The sequence below is a fragment of the Myodes glareolus genome, chromosome 6, assembly GCF_982192425.1.
Source record: "Myodes glareolus chromosome 6, mMyoGla1.1, whole genome shotgun sequence".
NCBI classification, from domain to species: Eukaryota; Metazoa; Chordata; class Mammalia; order Rodentia; family Cricetidae; genus Myodes; species Myodes glareolus.
The window spans coordinates 65,316,098-65,324,399 of NC_142031.1; positions in this window are offsets into that span (position 1 = coordinate 65,316,098).

Sequence of the window (8,302 nt, forward strand, 5' to 3'; positions counted from 1 at the left end):
AAGGTCAGGCGCGGGCGTGGGGCCGCACTTTGGCAGTCAATTTAAAGGTCCCGCTCCTGAGGCTCCGCCCCACCCCGCCCCCTGGAAGGCCCTGCCACCGGGGCTCTGGAGCCGCCAAAGGCCAACAAGAAGCTCTGTCTGAGCATTCCAGTGTGGCGGGAGCGGAATGTCTGGGGCTAGGCGGCCAGCGGCACGGTGGTCATCGCCTGCCTAGTCCGGTGGGCCTGACTGGGCGCCTCCTGGCCGATTGCCTCCTTGTAAAACCCAGCTGGGGTTAGGGGGACGCCTGCTCCACCCTCTTGTGCTAGCCAGTTCTGTATCCCAGGTCCTAACTGACAAACGCCTGGGGTCTGTGCCCACTCACCTGCAGGTGAGCCTGACTCTCCGCTAAGAGCAAGAGTCTCACACAACACACCTTTCTCCAGCCAAGAAAGTCTTTTTTTTTTTTTTAATAGGAAAGGCCTCACAGCTTCTAGCGTCATGAATAGGATGCTTTCATCCCAGTTTCAATGTATCCGTAAACATTTGAACTTATAGTACCAGGAATAGTAAATCAAACATACACTTCTCCAGAGAGCCTCCGGTTTGCTGGAAGAACACCCTGTCTTTGACAACCAGCTTCCTCTCTGAAACAGAGACGAGCAGCACAGGGCAAGATTCTGCTCAGGGGACCCCCCAACTCACTGCGAGAGAGGAGACCCACAGATGGTGTGTGTGCTGCTAAGGGGAAGTGGTGGCTTAGAAAAGTGGCCTGGGTAAATCGGAAGGCTTGTAAAGGCAGGGGAACAGGGATGAGCCTGGTCTTCAAATAAAGCAATGAGCATGAATCCCAACAGATCCAATCCAGTCTTTCTGCCAGTGACAATTGCCCTTCTACCATCCACCTACAATGTAACCTAACAATTATGTCTTCTGTAGATTGCACAACAGCCAAGAGACAGAAGTAATCCAGTTCCCTCGGGATAGACAGATACACAGAAGATGTGTATCTGCACGTCTTAGGGTTACAACTGTTCCAATGAAAACACCATGAACAAAGCAACCTGGGAAGGAAAAGGTTTATTTATGGCTTGTGTTTCCATATCACTGTTCATTGAAGGAAGTCAGGACAGGAACTCAAGGCAGGAACCAGGAGACATGGGCTGATGCAGAAACCATGGAGGAATGCTGCATACTGGCTTACTCATCATGGCTTGCTCAGCCTGTTTCCTCATAGAACTCCGGACTACCAGCTCAGGAGTGGACCCACCCACAATGGACCATCACTCACCAATTAAGAAAATGTCCTACACGCCTGCCTACTGCCTGATCTTATAGAGGCATTTTCTCAATTGGCACTCCCTCCTCTGTAGAGTCTAGCTTGTGTCAAGATGACATAAAACTAACCAGCACACTGCATATATGAGTACATATATGAATTCAATTTCCAAAATGAAATTCTAACACTGAAGGAACCTTGAGGACATGCTGCAAGGTGAAATAAGCCGGTCACAAGGAGGCAAGTTTGAAATGATTCTGTTCACATGGGTTATATAAAGTAGTAAAAACATAGAATTGAAACAGAATGGTGGCTCCTGGGAGACAGGGAAGGTAGGCAGTGGGAATTGTTTAATGGGTATGAGATTTCAGTGTTGCAAAACAAGAAGTTATGGAATCTGATCCCACAATAACATGAACACACGTCTGTAGTTTGAATGTATACTCTTCAAGTTTAGAGTTGAGAGTTTAATCCTCAAGGTCCTGTATTGATAGTATTTAAAGGTAGAGCATTTGGGAAATAATTATACCTAAAAGAAGTCTTGAGGAGACATTGCCTTGATGGCATTAGTGGTTTTGTAAAAAGAGTTGGTCTGGGGAAATGGCTCTGGTGGGTGACGTTTTGCCACATAAGTGTAAAGACCTGAATTTTGAAGCCCAGAATTCACACAGAGCTGGGTTCAATAGCACACATCTGTAACCCCAGCATTCCTACTAGTGGGACACATTCACAGACAACAAAGACAGTCTGTCTCAAGTAGACTGATAGTCAGGAAACACACTAGAGGTTGTCCTTTGACCTCCACACCCAATGATGTAACAAACCCATGCTTTACTTATATACATGAACATGCACACAAACACATGCATGAAGGAAAAAAATAAGTGGCTGAGGATGTTAACTCTGTTAGCAGAGGATTTGCTTAGCATGCATGAAGTCCTGGGTTTGATCCCCAGCACCGTATAAAACAGCAGGGCGATGTAATCCCAACACTTACCGAAGCAGAAAGACCGGAAGGAAGTATGAATGCCATCCTCTACTACAAATCAAGTTCAAAGCCAGCAGGCCGTTTCAAGGGAGAGAGGCAGTAGATGAAGAGATGAGCCCACTTGTTGTGCCTTGCCTTGTGAGGCTTTCTTGAGTCTAGGCACCAGGAACACAATGACAAAGCCTGAATTGTTGCTCCAGAAAGCAAACCATGTTACATGAAGGTTCTTGGTCAAAGAAAGGACTGAGATGTCAAAAGATACAGGCTCCCAGACCTGGCCGGTGTTTAGACTCACTGTGGCAGGGTGGTCAACAGGCACAGTAGACTGTTTGCAGAAGAAACAGCCTGGCCCAGCTCATTCTAAGAGGAAAGCTTTTCTGTGTTCTGTTCCACTGACTGACAACAGACCGCTGTGTGTTGGGCATTAGCTCCCCACAGTAGCCTTCCTTGACCTTCTCCAGCAAGGTGCTGGTTCTTCAGCCACCACCAGGCTCCCCCTGGGTAAAGCAAGATAATGAATGGTCTGATTTACAGATGCCTGTGAGCAACTGTGGGGGGAAAAAAACTGAATTATTTAACCAAGACTAAGGAATAAATTATGGGTGGCTTTTCTTTTTTAAAAAATTCCATTTTAATGTTGCTGTATTAGCTTTTGTTGTTGTTTTGTTTTTTTGAGATAGGGTTTGTGTGGTCATGGCTAGCCTGAGTCTAGCTATATAGATCCGACTGGCCTTGAACTCACAAAGATAGGCCTATCTCTGCCTCCAAAGTGCTGAGACTAAAGGCATGTGCAACCATGCTTGGCTAAGATTTATTTTTATTTTATGTATATGGGTGTGTGTGTGTGTGTGTGTGTGTGTGTGTGTGTGTGTGTGCCTCAGGCACATCTAGTACCACCAAGGAAAGACGAAAGCATCTGATCCCTCTGAACTGGAGTGACAGATGGTTGTAAGCCTTCACTTAGATGCTGAGAACTGAACTCTGGTTCTCTGCAAGAGCAGTATGCACTCATAACTGCTGAGCCATCTTTCCAGCTCACTCCTGTTTCCCTGATTCATACTGTATCAGCTATATTAGAACTGTTATCTACAAGTAGACTTCAGCTACCACCCTCTATTACTGATTCCCAAATCTGTGAATTTGGAAGTCTCTAGTTAAAGATCGCAAAAGCACTTTCAACTCAACACATTCAACAGCGAACTCTAGATCTTCCAAGGTAATCTTCCTCTGTAACCACTATTGTCCTGGGCACTCAGGCATGACACAAACCTTGACATTCTCTGGTCCCTCTGGTACCAAATTAAATAAGCTACCAAATCTTCTAGCCACATCTCCTGCTTAATCCATCTCTCAAGAATGATTTCAGTCACCCCATGGGAAATATATCCTTCTTTTTCCAACCAGACCGGATGCCTGAAGGAGGGATGAGAGAGAACAGAAAACATATTTAAAGAAATAATGGCTAAAGAATTTCCATACATGGTGAAACCCACATACACACAGATCTGAAGTTCTCAGTAAACTCCAGGCAATGGAAACACTGAAGACCACAAAGTCAACCTTAAGGAACATCATAAACAAATTGATCAAAAATCAGGGCTATGAAATAAATGTTTGAATTACCTAAGGCAGGGGTAGGGGTGGGGATGTTCCATACAGAGTAGAACAAAAGTCAGTAAATTTCTCTTTAGGAGCAATGTGTGCAAGAAGACAGTGAGGCAGGCAGCATCTTTTATACCCTGCAAACATAGCTTTAGAACGCAAAGGTTGAATAAAGACATAGTAAGACATTCAAAAGTCAAAGCCAAACAAAACAAAACCCAAAAAATCCATACACACACAGACACACACACACACACACACACACACAAAACAAAACATCAGCAGAATCACCTGTAAAAACACAGCAAAGGAACGCTCTCCAGCAAAGGAAAACTATTACCAGACGGGAAAGGAATGCACAGTGCTGCACAGGCTAATTCAACAGTCACCCGCACCATTTTTATGATTCATCTTCTCTTTAAAGAACTATTTAACCAAAAATAAGAGGCACAGAAAACCAGAGGTGGGTGGAGCCTGTGATGATACTCCTTGCTGTCTGAGTTACTTACCAAAGCCAAAGGATCCATCTATGAGTCAGTTATGAGTTTAAACGGAGTTTCTAGGGCCACCCACATGAACGGTGACAGTGTGACTCGAAGCGCCTTTCTGACAGACAGGAAACAAAGTCATTCTTTCTTTGCTTTCCAGGTCAAATACTTTTCTTCTCCATCTTGGACATTCCCCAACTGTGGCTTGCTCTCACACACCTCAGGGCAATATTTGCAGATCGATGTTTGGGCAGCCAGCCCTGCTCTCTGTGACCTCAGCAGATCCTCAGTACCACAAAGAGAAGCATGTAGGTGAGGATTTACATCTTCCTGGTTTTACAAAAACAGGAACTGAAGCCTCTCTCAGAAACAGACTTCAGGGGTCAGAGGGAATGACCTAGTGACGCGGGAACTGATTTTAGTCTTCTCGTCCCAACCCTGTGCTCACCTTTCCAGGCATAAGCTGCCTCCCTCACCTGCTTAATATCCAACATCATTTGGCGACATTCATTTTGAGTCTAAATTATTTTCTCAAAACCCAAATCATAACTTTTGAGAGAATAAAGCAACCGTAGAAAACAATGGTGCAGCTTTGCCGTTAGGCCTGTTCCCAGGCTAGTTTGTAAGAAGGTCAGCTTTTAAAGCAGTGGCTCTCAATCGGTGGGTCGAGATCCTTTAGGGGGAGGGTCGAATGATGCTTTCACGAGGGTCTCATAGAAGATATCCTACACCTCAGATATTTACATTACGATTCATAGCGGTAGCAAAATTACTGGTATGAAGTAGCAATGAATCGATTTTATGGTCAGAGGTTCCCCACAAACATGAGGAACTGTATTAAAGGGTCTCAGCATTAGGAAGTTTGAGAACCACTGCTTTAGAGCAGAAGGGGTCTTGGAAATCGCACGGCTTCCTTTGCCTGCAGGGCACATTGAACCAATTAGACTCAGAACAAAGTAACTTCTATGACGACTGTGGACCTTTGAGTCACAGATGGAGAAAAGATCATTGCTTCCTCAAGCAGAGGAGAGAAAAATGTGTAACTATCAATGAAAAGACCTTTGGTTTTAGGCTCCGAGAACATTAAATGTCAATGTACCAATGCTTGGATACATTCCCAATTTTTTTTATAATTTATTTTTGTGTGCATTGGTGTTTTGCCTGCGTGTATATCATATGAAGGTGTCTGAATCCCTGGAATTGGAGCTGTAGACAGTTGTGAGTTGCCATGTGGGTGCTGGGAATTGAACCCAGGTCCTCTGGAAGAGCAGGCAGTACTCCCAATCACTTAGCCATCTCGCCAGCCTCCTTTTTGGGTATTTTGTTTTAAGACAGGGTTTCTAAATTTATGCACCAGGCTGGCCCCAAACTCACAGAGATCCATCTGCCTCTGCGTTGGGATTAAAAGGGTGTGCCACCACTGCCCAGTCATTCCCAATCTATTTAGAAAGCAACCTACCAGCAAAGACAACTGTTTTTATTTCTGATCATCTGCTTCCATCCACCTTAAACTTTGACTATGATAAGTGTTGTGGACAGAAAAGTCTAAGACTTCTACATGTGTAAATGGTTTGCTACTAAAGACCTGTGGTCAAGAAGGCGTGGGGTGTAAGGAGCTGTGTCCCAGGTGCTGAAAGTGGAGAAAGGTGGCAGGCTAAAAAAAGGCTTCTTCAACAAAAGTCAGTTTGCCAGAGACAATGCCCAATTTACACTTTACCTAACTTGCTAGAAATGGCTTGACCACCACTCACTTTCCAGAATTCACCTCACTTGCTAAATAGCTGCTAAGCGATAATTTGTCTTGATCACCGCAGTGCATGCATAACTGCCTGCAGGCAGCACTCACATGTGCCGAGCACTTTACACACGGTGCTCCTCCTAGGGAGTCCCTGTGAGGAAAACTCACAGAGGCTAAGAAGCCTGGTCATACTCGGACAGTAACAGAATGCTCGCATTCAAGTCTGATGCCTGGTATCACAAGGAGTCCTCATCAAAGCCAGACAAATCTTACTGCAATGCTCCCAAAGCAGAGATTTGTTTGTAGTTGTGTTTTATTGTTTACACTATTGTCAGACTTTCTTTGGACTGCCAGAGACTTTTTTATTAATTATGAAAGCTTGTCCTTAGTATAGGCTTGTTCCCAACTAGCTCTTAAAATTTACATTAACCTGCTTATATTAATCTGCATTCTGCCACATGACTCATTACCTCTCCTCACTACCACACGTCCGAATTCCTCCACATCAGGCTCACGAATCTCCTTCATCAGACTCTCCCAGTGTTCCTACCTCTGTTCCCAAGTCCCGCCTATCCTCTCCAGCCTAGCTAATGACTGTTCAGCTCTTTGTTAAAGCAATCAGAAGGTGTCTTAGGCAAGTGAGGAAGGACAGGGACGCAGCTTTACCCAGTGTACAAAAAGATTATCCCAAATTATCCCTCACTTGAGATCACCCTCCTTTTTATGTATATAGTGCCAACTGTATACGCCTCACTATTCGAGCTTTGTGACCATGGGTAACAAATGCCCTCTACCTCCGGTTCCATGAAAGCACTGATTCACCCCTAGGGTCTACAGATTTGACTCTTTTAGGTGTCCAGGTGACTGGGATTATGCAGCCGTCTTCCTGTGCCTGGCTTTCTAGCTGTTATCACAGAATCCCCGTGTTAGAGGATGAATCCTGATAGGCAAGCACATCTTTTCCCTTAGTTTACAGACACTATTTTCACACATTGGTTTCTGGGAGTTGCTGGGACCAGGATAGCTTGCTTCTCTGGGACCCTGATTTCAACTGTTTTTGTATTAATGACAGAAAGTAGGTATTGCTTGACCATTCCTAATGTTTTGGGCACCCCGTCTTCTTCATAGCTGCTGCAGCATGTTAGATGTCCACTAAGAGACTTGGTATAGTCTTAACCCTAACACAGGGAAAGAGTCTAGCTAATGTTTAGATACTGTCAAGCATAGACTTCAACAGAGGATAGCATTAGCAGCAGTAATGAGGACCTAGGGTTACCTGAGGCAGCTTGTTTTTTGTTTTTGTTTTTTTTTTTCCAGGACAGGATTTCTCTGTGTAGCCCTGGCTGTCCTGAAACTAACTCTCTCTCTCCCTCCCTCTCCCTCTCTGTCCCTCCCCACCCCCCCAGACCAGGTTGGCCTCAAACTCAGAGATCCCCTGCCTCTGCATTCCAAGTGCTGGGATTAAAAGTGTAGGTAGGCTAAAGCAGCCCTGGTTAAAGCAGCTTGCTTTTATGCAGAGCTCAGAAACCATTGTATACTGAAAGTTCTGGAAAAAAAAAAAAAGCAAGGTATCAGAAATGTATCTTCTGCTCAACACTGAGTCTATTCCCAATTACACCTCCTAGAAATTTAGGATTTTTCTTTTCATGTGCTACAACAGGTTCGACAAGTGAATTCACAGACAATTCTGTGCTCCCAGAAAGAAGCACAAATACCCACATGCCCACCTATGAACCAAGCCACCACCGCTCTGACAGATGGAGAAAGCCTCCCAAGGCAAATCTAACTGCAGTTCCAAGTCAGTTTGCTGATTCCCCATCCTCTTTTAAAAGCTGTATTTAGGGTGTGCTTTTCAGTCAGCCTATCCATCAGCCTTGACAGACACCTCCGTGTCCATGTGTGCACACAGTACCTAAAAACCACTTACCGCATTTTCTAGCATTATCTCTACACTCCATATGATGCACACTGGGTCTCTGAAGACACATAATTTGGTTTCTTCCTTACGGTGAACTGGTGTGCACTAATCTGTATTCTTGTCATAAGCACTGTGGTGGTTTGAAAGAAAACGGCCCCCAGAGGGGATGGCACTATTAGGTGTGACTTTGTTTGAGGGGGTGTGGCCCTGTTGGAGGAAGTGTATAATTGCGGAGGGGTGCTTTGAGTTCTCACAAATGCTCAAGCCACAAATGTCTCAGATCACTTCCTGCTACCTGTGAGTCAAGATA